General features: G+C 37.7%; 2 pseudogenes; one reads left to right on the top strand and one right to left on the bottom strand.

The window, feature by feature from the left end:
- The window catches only part of LOC122140980, a 54,813-nt pseudogene that overhangs the window by 18,587 nt on the left and 16,226 nt on the right, over positions 1 to 20,000 (top strand).
- Positions 9,539 to 10,915, bottom strand: LOC122141023 (annotated as a pseudogene).

Raw genomic sequence — 20,000 nt, 5'->3', positions numbered from 1 at the left:
TATTAGATGTGTCTTTGGACCCGGGCCCTTGACAGGAAGGGCCCGTGGAGTTCCATGTTGGTGCCCAGGCAACAGTCGTTTGTTGGGCCCCGAGGCTACGAGTGGTAGACGTGGCAGTGTAACCCGAAGAGCAGTGGATAAATATGGGCTGCATGTGGTACAGACCATCAAGTCCACCACCTCTGGCGGCACTCACGCTTGACAACTGACATCAGGTGAGTTGTGTGGTTGACTCCTAGATATGGAGTACTCACATGTATAGCGTATCATAACCATGGTGCATTAGCTTATTAAGGTTTGAGCATGCCCGTATGAGGCAACAGCTACGCCATTAACGTGTGTTAGAAATAAACGTGAAACTTGCGGACTTATGTGCTAATGTTTTCGGAAGCTTCTGAAGTGGTGGTATGGCATACTCTGGTAGGATTGTTACATGGACAAAAAGTTAACCTGCTTGGTGAATTGTTTTCACGAATTCCCGCGAATAATGAGTTTGAACGCAAGAAAACCAGATCCGCCAGAATTTCAATGAATAATTTCTGAACAAAATCAACAGATTCATTGCTAATTGCAGTTGATCATTTGAAGTGGCACTGTCAAGAACCATGATTTGTGTAATGACCGACAAGGATACAATTCATAAGAGTTAAATTGGTTCAGTAGGAATAGGGAAACACATGTTCAATAGAGGAGGAATCTGTGAAAACAAGCAAGGAGCTCGTTCCTCATTGATCTGTCGGTGCTCTGTTTTCAATCTTGATTTTTTTTAGGCTCCTTACCGCTTCAAGTGGGACTTCATGCTGTTACTTAACCAATTCTTGAGAACTTGTCACCTTTGTTAGCAAGAACTAAAGAAAACTAAAACACGCGTGTTCCAGCTGTGAGCACGCTGTTGAGGGCGTTGATTGACCTCGCTGAGAGGGCGGCTGAAATAACACAACTTTCTGCTCTACGCTTGGCTCAGGGAGATGCTTGCTCTTGGAAGACACGTGAAGGTGCGACTCAGAGTGTGAGATTGTGTTTTTTGACAGTGTCCCTTGTTGGACGTCCCTGCTAATCAAGGTCACTGAGGGAGGGATTCTGTAGTGGACAGTCTGGTGTGAAATGACACTTGTGGCCTAAGGGTGTTAGATCTGTTGTCTGTCTGTCTGTCTGTTGTTCTATCTATAATTCTGTGTTCTGTCTGTTGTGCTTGGATATATCTATCATTCTATCTTACCTTACTATCTAACCATTATATATGTTGCTCCATTTAATCTATGACCCATCCATTCATCCACTGGCCTATCTGTCTGTCTGCTAAAGTATATATCCATCTGTCCATCCATCCATCATTATGCCACTTTTTCTTACTCTTCTATTTCTCAGAGAAATCTGTCAAGTAAGAGAACATGCAGAAAATTCAGACGGTATTGCAAGAAAAATAAAATGTTTTTAGTCATTTATAAATGGCTGGATCTCAGCTTTGTAGATTTTATCCATCCATCCATCCATTTTTCCTCCAATGTTTACATCCATCCATTTTCCTCTAAAATATCCATCCATCCACCCATCCATTTTCCCTTTAAAGTATCCACCTATCCATTCATCTATCTTTCCTCTAAAGTGTCCATCCATCCTCCAAGTATCCATCCATCCATTTTCCTCTAAACCATCCATCCATTCATCCATACGTCCATCTTTCCTCTAAAGTATGTATCCATCCATTTTTCCTCTAAAGTATCCATCCATCCCTCCATCCATCCATCCATCTATCCATCCATTTTTCCTCTAAAATATTCATCCTCGATCCAAATATTTTTGAGAGAAATCTTTCACAAGTAAGTCCGGTAAACAAACATGCAGAAAGTGCAAGTTGTAATGCACAAAAAAAAATGTTTTTGATGATTTATAAATGGCTTGATCTCTGTAGGAGGAATAGCTTTGTAGATTTCGGTGACCCACATTTCAGAATCCCACAGATACAAACACACACGGCACTGTATTTGTCACAGCACATCTGACAGAAACACGGCAAGAAACCCAAATCACATGAAAGTGCACAGACTATGTTCATCAACCTAAACACGTCTATTCAGCCCTAGGGAGACGGCAGCCAATCATAGATCAGCCCACCCTGACTCTTCCTCACTGCTGCTATCATGAGCTTCAACACCAAACTGATTTCACTTGAAATGTTTTGGATCTGAGCCTGATCTGTACCAGGCTAATCGATTGCAAAGACTGATCTCAAACCTGGTTGTCACATTTATTCAGCACTGATAAATAGCAGACGCTCATCAGTGGGTTGCCCCCCCCCCCGCTGGGAATTCTGGGACTGGAACACCCGTAGCCCAAGGCTTCAGCAGTCCTGGTTTGCTCTGCCTCTCTCTCCTCCACCCCAGTGTAAATTAGAACCAGATGAGGTTATTCTGGACGGCTTAATCCAACCTCTCTGGAATGGCCTGTCTGGCCCGTTTTAGGACACAGCACTCCAAATACAAGAAGGTTTAGAGACCACTTGGTTATGTAAGGATAGAGAGTGAACATGTTGTACATTAAAAAAAATTTGTCAAGTTGAAAATGGTAGGTATTCGGCATGCAATCATAGCATGTGCATAAAATAGTTCATTATGTAGGATAATGATTTATGGTTTATGTCAGGATAATGACATAAACAACAGGTTTATGTTGTTGTTTTCCATTTTAAAGAGCTGTATTTATTTTTTCCATATAAACATGAAAAATTAGTCTGTTGCATTTTTATGCCTCCTCATTTGCTCCTTCAGAAATCAGCAGATAATGTAAGAAACTGCACTTAATTTGAATTTAGTACTGAATCCAGAAGCATTTCTTAGCTGTATACTTGTGCAATTTGTCACGGTTTTATATTGGAGTAAATTTACACTGCACAAGTATTTTCACTTCTTGCTTTTTGTTACATTTTACCTTTCCTAAGAGAAAGTGAAGTAGTTATGAAACCAGGCCATAAAAGTAACCCGTTCTATGGTCTTCGCTTGTTCATTAGCATTGAATTTTGAGGGCTCAACGAGAACCAAGATTTGGCTCAAGTTCAGAAAGCATCGAAATCCCCATTTACACCTGATATCAACATCCATCCCGGGTGACCTTGGTGATCCAGTAGTCTAAAACGCAAATGACTGTGTTGTATTACAGTCCTCACACGATTGTTGCACTGGAAGCAAAAGCGAGAGTAGTCTCGTCAGTCTGGAAAAACCAGGTAATTCCCTGTGATTTGTTTGGCAGTGTTCGATTACTGTATGTGCGTACAATATGTGCACATTTGCAAGAGCGGCGTCTCTTCTGTGGAATGTGCCGTCTCAGTTCTGCTCTGTGTCCAGATGGTCTTCTGTTGGCAGACACACTCATGCCAACAAAGAGCCGTATTGTGCAAACCTCCACAGAGATGTGCAGCAGTTTACTTTACTACTGTATAAGAAGTTAGTCAAGAAGGGTGATTACGACTTAAAATTGATATCTAGAGTTCAGAATTCCTTGATATGATCACTGAAAGCCAGTCAGGTGTCTCTTATAGGACTGTGATTACAGGAGAGTTTTCAAGGGAGCTTTCATAACTAACAGGAAAGGGAGGGAGTAGGTGGGATGTGGATTGGAAAGAATGCTGAACGGCAGAAAAGATATTTTGTTGAGAACAGCATAAAAAGTAAAATACTGTGCTAAAAATACTGCAACCTGAGTGTCTTATTGCTTTAATAAACATTGACAACAGCAAATGATAAAATACACCAATGTTTAATAAATTTTGTTGGTTTTTATTATTACTTAGTAGTAGTAGTAGTAGTAGTATCAATAATCACAATTGTAATTATTACAAATAACACAAATCACAATAAATCATTGCAGGCTGTTTACAGTTGCTGCAGAACAATAATGCAGAATTCAGTGGATGTGCAGTTATGGGTGTGCAAATACTGAGTCTCATGTGACTCATTTAATCAGTTTTTTTATTATTGTATAAACCACCTGAGCATCCTTTGAAAAAGTTTGATTGCTCATATCTCGCATAACAAAGTGTCCGAAGCGGCGGTCGGTGTCCACATGACAGCATGATATGATGAGAGCCTCACGGACAGCTGAGCTTCTTCATCTGAACGTCCATATCTCGCGCTTCCTCATGACGGGGATAAAGCCTGTCAGCTCGTCTCAGTGTGACTGTCATGACTGCTCATACTGCAGTACACTGACCTCAGACGCTTCCAGTGACCACATCAACACATTTCATTTGCTTCACCTCTGCTTCCAATTTATTATTACAGCAGTATATACATTTCTAGATATACATTTCTAGATCCTTTTTGGATTCAAATTTCCTGTCATTGTCTGCTGTAGTGTGCTTGGTTATTGCTGGTTTATTTACAGTGTAAAAAATGTTTTGTCAGGTACCCTAACATTAGAATTAGATCTAAATAAACTGATTTTATTCAAGTCAAGAAGATTTATTTATTATTCATGTATTAATGTGACTACAGTAGATAACACCAATTAAAGGAAAGCAAATAATCTGGATTTATTTATTTTTCAATTCTGGCTCTATTTTTTATTAAATGATAAAAAAAAGTAGTTATCCCCTTGTTCTGTTTTGATTATAAAAAATTTGAGCTTTTAAAAAACAGGTAGACACATCAGTATAGATTTATAATATTTGCTATGATGTTGACTATTATGGAGAGATTTAACAGAGATATATCTTTATAGATAAATAAGAACTGTGTATATATATCTGTATAATATTATTATAAAATACTTTGTGGAATGTTGCAGTAAATATAAAATTACTATGCAACTGTAGGCATAAATAAATAAATACATTTAGTAAATGCATAAAAACATGTCATGCGCCTATTTTTTTTATTTGTACTGACATTTTATAATGCATATTTATTGAATGCAACATCATTTCATGATGTAATTCATTATAAAATATATTAAATTTGCTATATTTTACTTAAAGGTGTGTAGTTTTTGTGTTTTATGTTTCTTATTTTAAGGGCTGTTTAATGTGGTATATTGCATCCTTTTTATTTTACATTTTAAATAATTATTTATTAATTTTTACATTTCATTGTACATGTATCTATTGCACCACTTGACACCATGACAGTTAAAATATATATATTTTATTTTTATTTAGTCTGTTAGAGACATTATAGACTATTGTTGGATCTAGAGAATAATAAATATAATATAAATAAAAATTATTAAAAAAAAATCAGAATAGTTTTCTACATATTTCAGCCATATTGGTGCATCCCTTATAAATATAAATTTAATAATATGCTCGTACAACAATATATATAAACATAGGTTTGAAATCTGGTAGTCTTATATAAGAATAGTATGTTTGATGAGTGTTATTCCCCCGCAGTGACTCAAAGTCAGATGAGTTCAGTCACTGTTTATCATGACGTGTTTTCTCGCAGAGTTTGTGTTTTGTTTTTAAAGCATGAAAGAGAGGCTATGTGACGGGGGAATCCCTGGTGCATGATGGGATATTGGAGGACTGTGGGCAGGGTCAGTATTAGGTCATCTCCATCCAGTTACTTTCAGTCATTCTAGTCTCTCCGGAAGAAAAGGAATGGAATGTGAAATACTTGATCTGTGTTCCAGTATGTCTCATTTCCTGTAATCATCAGAGGCTTGTGTCACTCCAAACGTTTCTGTGTAATACCTTTCAGACAAGGGCGTTAAAAACAATTCTGGGACAAAAAACAGTTTCCCTACTTTTAGTTTTTTTTTCCCACTAATTCCAGTCCTCATAAGAGTAACTCAAAAGAATAATATCCAATCATTTTTAACATTTATTTATTCGTTCATTTAAGCCCTAATAAGAATAATATCCAACATATTTATTTATTTATTTATTTGTTTGTTTTATTTATTTTCACTCTTTCCAGCCCACATAATGATAATGCCTCCAATCATAATCAACACTTATGTATAACAATGATTTTATTATATTCTATTTTATTTAATTTCAGCCCTTGTAAGAATATAATATCAAATCATTTTTAACAGTTGTTTCTAACACTTTTATTTATTTTTTATACTTATTTATAACACTATTTCATTTTATATTCTTGGTGTTTATGCTGTTCAGGAAAATGTGTAGTTTATTTTCTTTTGTAAAGCTTGTTTGAGTTGGTAATAAATTAAGGCAGTTGGATTTTGTAATGTATTGCTGCACTCAGTAGAGGGAGCTCTTTTTCATCCATAACAAGCCAGTTACCTGTTTTCCTACTGACAGCAAAGCAGTGACATTCAAATTAAACTTCTGTTTTCTAGTAACACCTGACACTAGCAGGATCATTAACATTGTTAGTTAAACCTAAAATGTCTAAATTTAACCTCTCTTTTTGTCCGTCTGCAGACCACTCCACCTCCAGCGGCACATTGTCTTTCCAGCCTCTGCGCTCGCAAGGTCCCATCCCCACGGCTCACCGTCATGCCATCTCCGTCCAGCTCCAAACTCTCAGCACGCCCTCTGCCCCCACCAGCCCCTGGAGCAGCAGCTGCCAGCTCCCTTCTCCCCTCGACAGCCCCCTGGACATGTGAAAGACCCCCGGCCGGTACGCCGCGTTGGTCCTCCCTCACCCGTCTCTACCGGCCAGGAAAAGTCCACCCCTTCAGGGAGACCGTCGCAACGCATGGACCCGCACGGATCCCTGGATCGAGGTGTGCTCTACGGCTACCGACAGGACCCTCTTTATTCAGACAGCTTTCTCTCTGAGAGCCTGCACAAAACTTTCCACCAACTCTGACTTTACTAAGTACGACCTGGGCAGCAGTAACACCTGGGCAAAACAGACTCGTCTTGCTCCTCTCCGCTCAAGCCCCAGCACGTTAGACCTCACCTACAGTGCCTTACCAGAGAGCAAGTCACCCACCATCGGCCTGGCCGGGCCCGGGCAGAGAGGTCCCACGCTCAGGCACCAGGCTGTGGGAGGGTCGCCCATCCAGCCGGCCGTCCGGACTCAGATGTGGCTGAGCGAGCAGATGGAGTACCGGCCGGGGCCGGAGGGATGTGGCTCGTGGCAGCAGGAACAGCAGCAGCGAGAGCGACAACGACAGGAAGCGGAACTCCCACAGGTTCAGTTTGCAATTGCATTGACAGGGAATGCAAAGATGGAAAAATGTGTGGAGAAATGAAGAAACGTTTTATAAAAGTAGGTTCACAGCGCCCTCTGCTGGAGAGACAGTGGTAGGTGAATTGTCCTGTTTACAGCACAATCGACGGTACGCAAATATGCTTCATTTATCAGACTCATGTTTTTTTTTTTAAATACAACTTGTGTTTAAGGTATGTTTCAGATTACATCCACACCAGTGATATTATTTAGTATTAATTATAAACTATTAAAGCATTTATTAATTATTACTACTCATTGTTAAATTAATTTTAATTAAATTTTAGTTCAGGTTTTATTTTTTGTGATACTTTTGTAATTTTTATATTTTTTGTTTATTATTATTAGAATTATTGGATGAATTTTTTTTTTTGTTATTTTGAGTTGAGGTTTTATTTTTTATCTTTTATGCATATAAAATGAGTATAATTAAATGTATTGTGCTGGTATATTTTCTACGGACTGTGTTACTTACCAGAATGGAGCTTGGTAGTTGGAGGGGTTGAAGAGTAAGATGGATTCTTGACGTCAAACGATAATAAAAGTAATTTCCGAGACAGAACAAGGTTATGATTGAAATAATGGCACAGTTCAGTCATGCCCATCGTACAAGGAGCATGCATTAGGAATAGTCATTAAGTCCCTTTTGATTTCATGCTGAGTTATGGTCCCTCTGTGCTGTGTTGTCTACATTAGTAAAGACACAGTGGGTTTGTTCAAATGGACCTCTCGCAGGACTTCAATACATCTAAGTATCAATGATATTCTTTATATGCTTTTACCTCCCAATGTTCCTGAACTTCAGACTCACAAAAGACACATAATATGTGGGTGGAATCAGTGTACTGTTTTTATTCAACCGCACTATTGCATTTCTTATGTACAAGCTTCAATTTCTTCAAGTGCCATGCACACATAGCATCGTGTATCAATCCATGATCCCATTTATGTAGTAACCAGTATAGACACATTAATATCAACTTCATCACAGATTTAACAAGGTAACAAGCGCTTGTATGAATGCAGGTCAAAGGAAATATATAAAAGGGTAACAATTGATTATGAATATAGGCCAAAAGCCATTGCATCTTCTGTATTAAAAACGTTGACGTGTGTCCTTCAAAACTTTGATAAAATTACACATTATCAAGGAGTACAGGGGAAATCACGAGAGCTTTTTTTTGAATTCGTGATTGGTAGGTTCGTTGGTTTGTTAGATCACCCATCCTGTTTTTGCAGGAAAAATACAGATTTTTTAATGAATAGTGGCCACTGTCCGTGGCAATGTCATTTGTGATTGTCAGTGCTCATCATATATTTTCAGTTGTTAATTTCATTTGTGACCATGGGACTGGAAATCCAAACCTTGCTGTTCCAAGACACAAAATGATCATTTTAATCGGATAAATCCCATTGTTAGGAAGTGGTAAGGATAGATTTGTTTGTTTTGTTGGAGCAGTACGAAGGTACACAAAAGCACACCAGGCGGGCGCAGGGTGACCAACTTTTTTTTTTTCTTAATTAACCAAAATAAAAGTAAACAAATTTTATGTCTGCGACTCTATCAAGTTTTGGCAGCTACTTTTATTGATGTATTTGATTTATTTTGTCATCGATATGCAAGTGGAAATACAGTTTAAAAAAGGTTGCCTACAGAAGTTTTTTTTGTGTAAAAACTGAATATTTTTTAACACACCAGGCTTTTCGAAAAGTCCCTACTATCTGCATTTTGTTATTGTTAAGAATGGATTACATTGATGTGTTCCTGAGAAATAATGTACACGAAAATTCTCTGTGCCGGTGGTGACATAACAAATTTTAAGGGGGAAAAGCCTAACAATCAGCAAACAAGCCAATCAGAAACATTCTCTGGCCGTGTCGAATCAGTGACAACGGTTCAATCCCTTGTAGTGTAGTTTTGCAGTTGGAAAAAGTTTAGAACGTCAGTCTAATGTCAAGGTAAGTGAACCCTTAAAATGGGTTTGGAGGCGATGCGGGAGTAGGAGGTCTTCTCCGAACAGCACCATCCCCCTTATTATACCAATGTTATTCTTAGTTCTGTTTCTTCTCACTAGGTACTATTCAATGTTCATGGCCAGTGTCGGTCACATGAGTCTGGACCCATTATCAGCATGAGACAGTAGAGCCCACACCATAAGCAGGAAGTTGAGCAGCAGGTTATCCTCGTTAGTCATATCGGTTATTGACTGGCAGCCCTCTATCCATTCCTAGTGATGGTCTCTCTTGAAAAGGGAACAATGGGATTTCACTGGAGATTTGTGTGCGAAAACCGTGTTGAAGTGTATCCCCGAGTGTGATCGGCCCCCAAGTGGAGGTTCGTCTTGTTTGCCAGTGAAAAGGAGGGATGAGCAGGTTACAATCACGCTGGTCTCTCACATGCCGTGGAAAGAGCTAACATGATTGGACAGACTGACATGAGCTTTCTTGATAAGACAGAGTCATATAAACAGACATAACTGGTTCTCTTAGCTTCCTGTGACGTTATCATTGAAATACTGAATTATTACAGTGGGAGTATTCAGTCCAAAAACAGAAACGGCACACTTTTTATTGCACACAAGTGATCATGTAATGTTTTTATTGAGCAAGTGTTTTGTCAGTTTGGCACAGTGTGTAACAGAAGACGTGGCTCACAGGTGACATGCAGTGATGGGATATACTGGAGACAGTGACAGACACATGCGAAGAGACACTTGCATGCAGCATAAGTTCATTCAGTTCTTTCAAATCGCCTCGTTACCCAGTCTTTCAGTGTCACATGATCCTTCTAATCAGTTATGTGTAGATTTGCTGCTCAAGAAACATTAATATTATCAATGTTCAACAGTTGTGCTGCTTAATAGTTTTTTGTGGAAAACTGCGATACGTTTTTTTGCTCAGTTCTTAGTTTGACAAATTTTGTCACTTTTTATTGCATCTAGGCTAAACAGACATTTTCATTTCTTTAAAAAAAAATAGAAACAGAACTTTTTGAACAGCAATGTTACTGTTTTGGGTCAGTATTAAATTAAATATGTATTTTAATTATACTTTATTAATTTCGCCTCATCCGCTGTCTTCTTGGACTTTACTTTTTAAAATGGCCCAATTCATTATTTAATTTGGCTTTTCTGCTTAGGATACATGTGATGCTGCCTTAACATTTGGCCCAAATTAGATGCATAAATAAAATTATATAATTCAATTGTGTGCGCGACATTATCAAATTATATTGGCATTTTATTTTAATCTCTTACTGTCTTGTCTAGTCTATTGATGCCTGGCAACATGCCACTAAAAGCCCCTATTGTTTAACCACTAGTGTATATTCCGTAATTCCCTTTTTTTTTTGTTACTCTGAATGTGCTATTGAATGTTTAGACTCAAATCATGGCAACTCCTCAAAACCCTATAAAATAATAAATAGCCCCGCCCAATTCCCCCCACCCACCCCCAACACGATTGGCCCCTATGTACAGTCCTTCGCCCTATTTGCTAGATCTGGAACCTGGTGTCCCCTCCCGCTCACATTAGCAAGACAATGATGTGAAGATGAGCAGCCCAGGCAGATGAGGATGAGGCAGAAGTTGACGAAGAGCTCCCTGCATGTGTTTTGCTTGGCCTGCTGGGGAACCTCCAATGATGGACGACCCGCCGAATATGGCCGAAAAAAAGAAGGGCCCGCGTGATGTGTTGCACCTTCTCCATACCGAGGAGGGTGGGTGTGACGGATTAGTGCAGAGAGAGGGGAGAGGTGCGGAGGAGAGAGGAAGAAGGGGACGGCAGTACCCGCGGCGGAGGTGAAGTGAAGAGCTGCGTGAGGAGGAAGCAGTGCGCTGGTTGTTATGGTGATGGAGGACGTGATCCGGTTGGCTGAGGGAAAGGAGCAGGAGATGAAAGAGTGAATGTGCATGCATATTCACACGTGTCATGGCAGGTTTGGTAGATGATGATTCGAAAGTTTTTGACACCATATAGTGTCCTTAAAGCGATAGTTTCGTCCCAAAAAATGAAAGATCTGTCATCATTTATTCACCTTTATGTGGTTCGAAACCTGTTTGACTGACTTCCTCTGCAGAGACACAAGATAAGATCATTTAAAGAACATTGGGGTCCAAATAACATGGACTTCTGAATATCTTATTTTGTGTTCTGTGGAATGGGTAAAGTAACTGATTACATGTAATCTGAATTCCATAATCAAGTGATCTAAAAGTGGTCTGATTATATATATCTTAAAATGTGTAATGTAATGGATTTATGTTACTAACTACAATTTTTTGCCGTGTAATTTTGGAATCAGTAACCCGATTACAATTTGTAGATGTAAGTTTAAAAAAGTAACGCCCCAGCTCTGTCTGCCATTTTCTTTTTTTTGGGTGAACTATCACTTTAAAGGTCATTTCACATGATTAGCATTATAGAAATGTAAAAAGGCCACTTGGACTTTCACATGTTTTTTTATGATGTCTGTAGCAAGAAATTTGTCAGTTTTTTTGTTTATATACGGTGTGAACTTGTACAGATTTGTACAAACTTGGAACCGGAAAAAAATTTGATTGTTTCAATACATCACAAAAAGATTCACAAAATATTAGTTAAAGAATGATGGTACTATGACTACAAAGAAATAGACTGAATTATGGTGCGTTAACGTCATGTCTGTCCCCTAAATAGTTAAGTTTCAGATGTGTCTCCTAAAAGAAAGATGCTTGACAGGTTCCTAAATTAAAAACCCCAGGGGTCTCGGTTCCTCTGGGTTCTTCTTTCAGAGTGGATTTTACAGTCTTACTCTTGCTTCAGATGCACTTGTACAAAGCCTTTGGTCTGTCATACTTTGAGTGCAGCGTCATTAACTTATTATTACTGAACGCTTGCAAAATGAGGGACTTCAGCCGCACATATTGTGTCTTTATATAACTGTCTTTGTGGTGTAGGAGTGAGCTTATTCTTTTCATTATCCCGTCTTGGCTCTGACTAAATAAAAATAGGTGGCTTCAGAAAGACTTTTTATATTGGTGATTTTACATGTGTACAAAAACAGCCTAAATCAGGATTTAGCACTTCGCCCTCCAGAAAGATTAGATGAAGCCCTGTTTTCGCTGAAAGATAAAGTGGCCTTGATTATAAATCTTTGCGTATTATTAGCCGAGCTCTCGTCTTAGAAGATCTTATCTCGCTCTTTCAGACTGCTGCTCATTCCTGTCTCCTCAGATCTGTAGGAGTCTTCTTACGGATCATACGGCAGCAGCACGCATCTGAGCTTCGGCAGTTGATCATGTGTTGCTTGCCCCGTGTATGCGTTTCTGCTTCGTCCGCAGTAAGGTTATTCTTAGGAATGACCTTTGGCGGGTCGCAATATTCCATTGAAACTGTGGCCAGGACTTACCCAGAATCCCTCAGGAGACGGACTCTATTTTACCAAGTACAACTTATCACCAAGAGAGTAATAAAGGCCTGGGATAATGTTGTTTTTGGATATGTAGGCTGTGACTACTTTAGCCTAATGGGAAACCGGATGTGTAGTATTGTGTTGTTTTGGTAGTGACCTGTCTGATCGTGCTTGACAGAAACCTGTTCCCTTTGCAAAAAACTTGTAAAGACATTAAACAGGCCTTTAATGACATGCATGGTATGTTCGGCAATTTATGCATTTCCACAGTTTATGTTGTTTAAATGGCTTCTTGACAGGAAATTATGTAGTCCTACTTCTTGTTTTAGTCAGTTCCACTTTAAATTAGGGATGGGTCACTGTTGTTAACTACAATAACTGACTAATATGTTAGTCAGGTTGAATAGGTTTTGGATTTTTACTTTTTTTTTTCTATTAATATTTTTAGCAGCTACATCAGTTGACCTGCTTTCAGTGTGTGGCTTTTTAGCTGTTTACTTTGTGTTGTTTTGAAAACCTCACACCATGAGCATTTGAAGTCAAATTAAAACTTGTCTTACAACACAGCAATCTATCTTGTATATGCCCCCTAAAAATACACCCAACTGGAGTCACGTACTGCCAAACCCAGCCTAATTAAACACCTCCAAAAGTGTGAATATCAGGACCGGAAGAATGGATATAACTGATAAAATCCTAAATGGTCATGGGGGGAAAAAAAGTGATGGCAATTTGTATAGTCAATATTTTAATTTTTTATTCTCTCTTCTAAATTTAGGCAGGTAATATGACCAAAATCTTATATCACGATATGGGTAATTTTATTTCATGATAATATCACGAAATAGTTATTTTTGCTTTAAATAAGGTCTTTATGATATCTAAATTTTAGGTACCGTATGAATTTCAGAATTCTTGTCACCAGTGTCAATATCACAAAAAAGTAATACTAGCCTAAATTAAACAAAAAAAATTAAAAACAAAAACTGAAGGCAAGTAAACAGTCAGCGATTAAATAATAATTGGAAACGTCTTTGTTACATATGTAACCCTTGTTCACTGAAGGGGGGAACGGGGGATGTACGTCGAATGTGACTGGCTGAAAGGGAACTAATTAAAAGCAATAGGACAAAAAAATACAATAGAACAAATAAATAAGAAACGCTACATACATTGTATAAAGTATAATCAAATGTATAAAATCACTGCATATTCTTCACTGTGTAAATTAAAAATATATTTATTCCTATTAAAGCTACAAAAGTGATTCAGTCAAGAGCACTGAGAGATTTTCTAGAGATTTTTTTTTTGATTGACATAAAAGACAGAAAGCGGGAATATTAGACTGCTGTCACTTTAAGAGCTGTCACTTTAAGAATTGCTGTGTTTACAAGGATACTTGCAAAGCTGGGCATTTTGACACATAAAGGCCAAAAATAACTTAAGAACTTTTCAAAGCAGCAAAAATAACTCAATTCTCCCACCCACACTCCATGACAGTGCTCAGTAACAGCACGTGCATATAGCGAAATTAGTTCTCTTTCGCTGCTGAATGTTTCAACGGCTTAAAATCACTTGTTTTTAAACCGCAATGCTTCAAACCGCTAATTCCGCTGTTGACAAATTCCTACCGGTTGATCGTGTCTACCGGTATAATAGCCATTCCTTGTTCTAATTATTTTACTAGAAATTACTTTGTAACTTTTTTTGTGATCTTTATGGAATGATTTTTAAAAATCCTAATCACAAACAACTGGAAAATTTGTGGGAAAAAAATCATGAATCATATCAATTTATTGGTCAGAAAGTTTGGGAACCTGTATACATGGCATCTTTAAGAACTAGTTGTTCAAACAACTCAACAACAAGACACTGTTTAAATTGTGATTTTGGACATCCCTACTAGAGTTGGCCGTTTTTGTTTAATGATTGAAGGAAAAACACCTGAAAAGTCTTAGGAAAATGGTTTGTTTGAAATGTTAATAATTGGAGGGTTTGCATTGTGTATTAAGAGTCTCATCTCAACTTGTTTCATCTCAACAGTCTCAACTCAGCCATGTTTTCAATGTTTTTTCAGCGGAATGATAAGCTTTGTTTATCAACCTACACTCCCCCACCGCTTGTTTTCTTAGTGATTCTTTCGTCCAGCTGACCGGTGTCACTGAACAAAGACGATAAGTGTATGAGTGACTGACAGTGAAGCCTGGAGTTGAGCAGTCCATTGAGGCGCCCAATGCAGGCTGCACATGACACAGAGGAGATAAACCCGCTGCTGGTGAAGACAGGCTTTGGAGAGATGTTTGTCAACACCACAGGGCACCAGAATTCCAGCACCTTAGTTAGCTAGTCAGGAGTCATGTCCGCCTTCACCGCTGGGAATGATAAGATCATTAACAATCTCGAGCAGGTCATATGTTTAAGAGACCCTTCCTCGTATGGCTATTCTGAGCAGATTTCTATCTACTCTCTCAAGCCATCTTTTGGCAAAAAAACTCAGCTCGTCTGCACTGAAATGCATAGAGAGAGCCAAGAAAGTTGTGAAAAAATAAAACAAGCGGAGCAAAAATAACATGGAATCACACCGAAGAAGGAAATCATCTGAAAGGCTGGCCCGGAGATTTCCCAAGCCTCTGTATTTTTATGTGCATATTTTTAAGTCGACGTGAGGCAGAGTGGGTGCACTCAGTTGGCCTCAATGCTGAACTTTCCATGATGGCATTGTGGAGCAATGCAGTGGGGTTTTTTGTGGCTTGGTGACGCGTCTGAGGGCATGACTCTTAACAGGTAGGACAGTGCCTGTTGAACTGGCTTTAGGACAGACATTTCTGGCCATGCACACTAGGGCTGTGCTGATAGTGTCACATATTGACATTTAATGGGTTTATATGTTTTGATTTATTTTTTTATTTTTTATTTGTTTTTTTATTTTACTCTTAGGAATAGATAAGATCCCTAAAGTTGCAAAGACGAAAGTCTTCTTTATAAAAGTTAAGACTCGTCCATGCCCTCCTAAAACACCTCGTTTAAACACACCCCCACATGTCTACGTCATGATGTGGGAAGATTTGCATAACTCAAATGATCATGCAAGGAAAGAAGGTGTAACTTTTATTCTCGCTGTTGCCGCCGGCGCCATGTCGTGGAGACGCTGTTTCGTTGTGAAAGCGAAAATACTTCCAAAAGAGGAGACAACTAGAAATCAGTGGTTAAGTTGTATTTACAACACTGTTCCAGAACAGTTCAACCTAAATATTCAGATGTGTGTAGTTCATTTTATGGAGCACTGTTTTGCTGATCCTGGGAGAGTAGACTACAATGCCGGTTGTAGCCTGTAAGTACGTTTTCATATGTAAAGGATTTGCCACTGATGATTCAAACGCTAGTTTTGAGTGTTGTTGAGTAGCGTTTGTTGTTTGTCGTTTCTTCGATCACAAATGCAGACATGGTTTTATGTTTACGTGGCGCGATGCAACGTAACGCGTAAAAACACAGTACAAGTCATTATAATCTGTAATTATGTCCCCACTGGATGCTACAAATGCTTAGTTTGTAATGGGTTTTATTGTTTTTGTCTTGTCGCGCCGGTGTTCTGACCGGGACATGCATCCCAGTATGGTAAGGGGTGTAACTTTCCATCATGTGCTTGAGGCATTCGGCCAATCACAAAGCACTGGATAACTGGCCAATCAGAGCACACCTCGCTTTTCAGACCGATGAGCTTTGTAAAAAACGATGTGTTTCAGAAAAGCAGAGCATAGAGGAGAAACAATAATGTACAGGATGTGGAAAATAAAGTGGTTTTTTTTACCTTAAACCGCATAAACACATTTCATTACACCAAATACACAAAATAATGTTCTTTTTAGCAACATCATATGACCCCTTTAATATTTCACTTTATTGCTTTGAAGCTTCAGATCTTTTAGATATAGTATTAATGATATGATTTCTTGCAGTTCAGTTAGTAAAGAAGTGGAAACTCTGAAACTAGTGTTGTAGAGATGCAATACTGGACAAAAGTGAAGCAAATCAGTTTAAAAGTCATACAGCAGATTCATTCTCTCACTGAGAGAATTTCACATTTACTGCAGTTTCATTTGCAGTACAGTCATACTTAAAAACTAAGTTAATTTGAAGCCTTAAACCTTTATAGATCATATAATTAACTTGGTTGTGCAAATCATTTTAACTTAAATTATATTAAACCGACCTTACAAAATCAAGTTGAATTTCAATTTCATATAACTTGTTAAAAAAAAGTTAAAACAGCTCAACTTTTTTTGATGAGTTAATGTAAAAAAAATAAAATAATAAGTTGCCATGACTTACTGATCATATAATTTTTGCACTATACTTTATAGTGTAAAAAAAAGTGTGTATATGTATACTATTTTATGCAATAAAAGATAACATGAGCATTATATATTTAATATAAATTATATAAAAAATGATAATCCGTTCTGATAAAAATATAATTTTTACAGTTTTATGTAAATAATATATAGCTATAAAATAAATTTATAAAAAAAAAAATTATATATAATGTTTGGAGATATAATAAAACTTTTTTTTTATATATATTTCACGTACTTTACATGAAATTATAAAATAAATGTCGCAGATTATTAGTTAATTTAATAGTAAAATAAAATAATGAATTAATGCTACATTGATTAATAAATTCATGATAATAAATTATGCAATCATATATTATTATGAAGGTGAACGTGTTTGCAGAATAATAAGGCAGTTGCTACAAATGTTTGTACAAATACATATAACGTATATAATTTTTCTGCAAGCATCATAATTTCTTCAGTGCATTTTTATCACTTCGATATTTGCCTCAGTCTTATGTGAAAGCCAACACAATTGGATGTGTGCAACCTGTGGTGTGGTTCCTGCTTTAACGGTCTTCTGTATGCAGTTAACCTTTCCTCCTCTGCAGGGCCGCAGTGAATGCAGTGAGCTCATTTGTGCTGAAATGAAGGGCTGTCAGAGCTCCCAGCAGCGTGTAAATGTGGGGGTGTTGTGTATAGGTCAGAGTCAGTCTAGGTTGCGTCTCCCCGATTTGTGTCGGGTAAAGAATGAGTCTGGCTCGCTGTTTATCGTGTGCACACAGAGCGGCGCTTACAAAGACCAGCGGACAGACCCAAACATCAAAACTCGGATTAATCTCTGACTGTGCATCCGGACACATCGTCCACTGCTGTGTAAAGTTCTTAATATATAATACAAAGGGTAACTGTGGAATAACCCTCTGATTATTTAACAAAAAAAAATAAATTAACTGCATTGTTGCTTGTGGGAAAGCATATCCACGGAGCATTCAATGGTAAATAGCCTTGTCAGCTAATTAATATGAAGAAAGCCCTTTGAATTTAGGCTGACTCCATTCTCTTTTTTTCAACAGGTGCATTTTTAAAAGTCAGACTGTTTTTAACTTGACACGGCATCCTAGAAATGCTATGTTTATGAAGAGATGCTCATCAAACAGCACTAGACACAATAATCAAATGTGGTAAGTGTCAAAGATAAAATCTAGATAAATTTGTCTTTGACTACTAGACAACCATTGTGGGCCATCCTGAAACTGATATACAAGAAAATGTTACCTACCTAAATCTGTAGATGGAGAGTATCGGGGGTTCAATCCCGTTGCTCTGGTTTTAGAGGAAAGGAGGGTCTGTGGCAACAATGTGGAGTTCGAAAGTTTATGGCAGAAAAAGTGGAGGGGTGGAGTGGAGGAGGAGAGAGAAAAGAAAAGAGATGCGTAGGAGGGGTCTGAGCTCTCGCTTTCTTTCTCTCATTTTTTATTTGGAAGCAGATTTACAAGCCTTTATCCTTACATAAGAGCAGCATACCAAAATGAGGTTTTAATGGACAGTATTTATATGATTATTTATTTATTTATCAAATCTTAAATTGGAAGAAAAAAAAAAAAAAAAACTTATCCAGGTTTAAAATAATATATTAAGTTTAAATATAAAGTTTACAGATATAATGTATATATTTACTAGTTGATAGAGTATTGATATTGCTGTATTTATTTTTATTATATTTGTTTTTTTTGTCAGATTTTACACTGAGGGCTAATGAAGGTCTAAACTACATTAAAAAAATTAAACTTATTTAATGTACATATTGATACATTTTATTTACTATAATCCTACTTACATTTGAATGGACATGAATTACGTTTGCATGTATAAAAATGTATCAAATTAACTTTCCCCTGAGAAAAAGCTTTTAACTTTAAAAATCATATTTTAATTTTTATAATATATATATATATATATATATATATATATATATATATATATATATATATATATATATATATATATATATTCTTTAAATAGTTTTTTATCTTTTTTTTTCATGTGCATCTCTTACATATAGGTATTTTATGGACCTTGCCTAAATTTATTGTCACATGATAAAAATTGTGCATTTATTTTAAGGTACTGACACATTTTGCTAAGCTTTTCCCTGCTGCATGTGCCAAGTAACCTTGTGAGAATCTAAACAAGCCAAATAGAAATATTTGCAAACAATGCTTGTGCTTAATATATTGTTTTTCTTGCTTTGCATGCGTTTCCCCATTACTGAACCGTTGAGTCCTGGTTGAATTTACTCTGTAACTGTATCCGGCAGCTCTCAGTCTCACTGGTGGATTAATACAAATATTCTCTTGATGTTGCGGCCAGGACAGCATGTGCTAAATGACCAGCTCCATTGAGAAGATGATACCTATGTCCTAATAGACTATAATCATCTTCAACCTGTGGTTTAAGAGCATCGCCAGGGGACTCTGGGAACTTTCTTGCATATTTGAGCTTTTTTCCCCTCATTGTTTGAGTTCTATTCTGAGATAAAAACATCCCGAGTTCTCTTCCTTATAAGGAGCTCTGTTCACTAGTCAGGGAAGCTCTAAGAGCTTGAAGAGGACATGAGGAATGGAGAGGGCATTATGATGGCATCTGATTTCAACGGAGCCTCCAGCCAATGCCAAACTGTTTTTGGCGAAGTCTGGATGACTGCCACTTGACCAAAACTATGCCAATGTCTAAAAAAGTCTTTAAAATGCACACTAGATGCCAAAGTTTGAGGGTTGTGTTGTTATAAAATGGATGACCATGATTCAGCTTCATCAAAAAGACTTTTTGAAGAGTTTTTGCTGGTGAACACTACAGCTGTGTGTCTTAACCAGGACTAATCAAGCATAAACCAATTATTTTTAACTGTGCTAGTTCTTCTCACTAGCATAATCCCAATGCAACAGGACATTGTGCGTGCCGTTTTGCTCGGTAGACGTGCTGTTCTTTTCGGAAGAGGAGGAGGTTAATAGAGGAGGTTAGTCCTCTCTGGTGACCTTGTCCACCGTACTGTGTTTACAGAGTGTTTATCGCATGTAAATGCCCGGTTGCCATGCACATGCATACACATTGTCTGTTCGCCTG

The sequence above is a fragment of the Cyprinus carpio genome, chromosome B20, assembly GCF_018340385.1.
Source record: "Cyprinus carpio isolate SPL01 chromosome B20, ASM1834038v1, whole genome shotgun sequence".
NCBI lineage: Eukaryota > Metazoa > Chordata > Actinopteri > Cypriniformes > Cyprinidae > Cyprinus > Cyprinus carpio.
Note: the sequence above shows the minus strand (reverse complement) of the source record. Positions and strands in the feature narration are given on the sequence as shown.